Below are 2,294 nucleotides of genomic sequence, written 5' to 3' on the forward strand. Positions count from 1 at the left end.
CGGGGGGAGGGGGTTTGGGAGAAGGGGGTGGGATTATGGTCATTGGGGAGGGTATGTGCTTTGGTGAGTGCTGTGAAGTGTGTAAACCTGGTGATTCACAGACCTGTACCCCTGGGGATAAAAATATATGTTTATAAAAAATAAAAAATTAAAAAATAAATAAATAAAAAAATAAAAATTTAAGATAAACATAGAAAATTTAAGTATGAATCCAATAATGGGCAAAAATAAAACAAAAAGAAGCCTGATTTGAAGAAATGATGACCACAAATTTTTATAAGCAAAGAAATATGAAAAAAATCAGACAATAATAAAAAAACAGAAATTAGAAGAACAGCACTTTAATAAAAGCCTTGGTTAAAAGAAAAAAAAAAGTAAAGTTACATTACATTTTCAAAAGGAAAAGAAATGCATGCTACTATCTTATAAGTACATCACTATCTTCAAAAAAAAAAGATTGAAATACAGTATTTCAGATATAGAAGACGGGAGGCCAAACAGAAAAAGGAAGAAACAAAAAGAAACAAAACAAACTATATAACAATCCCTCATCATATTCTTATATCCATATACAGGACTCAAACTCCATACTCAGTTAAGGCACAGAAACAAGGACAGGAGCGTATACAAAGGGCAATTTGTTGTTTAGGGAAATATTGTAGATATTTAAGCATGGATAGAGGAAAAATAAATGCAAGTGTGATTGTTAGGGGAAAGTCAGATGAATAGAGATGAAATGATTAATTTTCAGCCCAGCAATTACAAGTCATTTTAACTAACTGAAAGTAGTGAAGAAGGGGAAAAAACAAAAGAAAGAAAAGGAGGAGGAAGAAATGAAATGTGCAAAGTATAAAGCATGAACCAAACACATATATCCCAATAGAATAGTCACAAGAGATTAAGTGGGTTAAATTCAACAAAGTGGAGATATTCTCAGACTGGACAATCAAATGAGATTCAATAGTTTGTAGTTTACACTAACAAACTTTCGGGGTGCCTGGGTGTCCAGTCGGTGAAGCATCTGCCTTTGGCTCTGGTCATGATCCCAGAGTCCTGGGATTGAGGCCAGTGTGGGCTCCCTGATCAGCGGGGAGCCTGCTTCTCCCTCTCCTCCCTGCTCATGTTCTCTCATTATCTCATCTCTCTCTCAAATAAATAAATAAATAAATCTAAAAAAAAAAAAAAGCCAGCAACTAAGTAAACTAACAGACTTTAAAAACTGTCCAGAAAAAAATAAAAATAAAGGATTAATAACATATGGGCAGTGAGAAGAAAGCTTGTATAACACATTTAGTTTCAGAACAGAATTTAAGATGAAAAGCACAAGAAGTAATAAATAATATTATTTTCTGATCTATTAATATAATGAAGAAAGTATTGCAATGGCTCACAATATGCATCTAGTAGGCTTCCTTCAAAATAATAATAGCTAGCAAACATATATCAAAAAAATATAAATCATAAATAAGCAAAATGTAAATCAACATTAATTTTGGGATTTTGATCATTGTTAGAAAAAAGATAAAGCCCCCCCAAAAGGAAAAAAAAACTCTATATGTGTGTATGTTGTGCGTATAAAACAATAAGATCCTGTCAGTGGAGACAGATAGATAGATCACTCAATCAATCTTATATGAGATGTAGAGAAAGCCCTGTCTTCTTGAACGACAGGATCATTCATAAAAATCAGCTATATAAGAGGCCAAAAAGAAAGTCTTGGAAATATAATGAATATAAGAGTGTACTCAGGGGGCGCCTGGGTGGCTCAGTGGGTTAAGCCGCTGCCTTCGGCTCAGGTCATGATCTCAGGGTCCTGGGATCGAGTCCCACATCAGGCTCTCTGCTTCCCTTCCTCTCTCTCTGCCTGCCTCTATGCCTATTTGTGATCTCTCTCTGTCAAAAAAAATAAATAAAATATTAAAAAAAAAAAAAGAGTGTACTCAGAACCACAGACAGGTTATTTATTTTTCTTTTAAATGTGTAGAAATGGCCTCCATTGTTGAGAGTATTCTAAGAATTGTGATAATGTACAACATTTATAACAAACACTGGCATAGACAATCGGACATACGTATTTTGGGAGTCAAAAACTCATTTATCATTTTTAGATAACAGGGTGAGATGATGTTTTTTTATCTGTTTAAGCAAGGACCAAAGAGTCGACCCACCTGATAACACCATTTTCCTGTGTTTCCTGAGAGCTGCAGTCACAGAGCACCCTTCTCCAGGGCTTTCTTCTGGCTTCTGTTGGCTCAGGATGGTCCTTAAGTGGCCTGGAAGGAAGCTGTCACCTG

Source organism: Mustela nigripes, chromosome 7, assembly GCF_022355385.1.
Source record: "Mustela nigripes isolate SB6536 chromosome 7, MUSNIG.SB6536, whole genome shotgun sequence".
NCBI classification, from domain to species: domain Eukaryota; kingdom Metazoa; phylum Chordata; class Mammalia; order Carnivora; family Mustelidae; genus Mustela; species Mustela nigripes.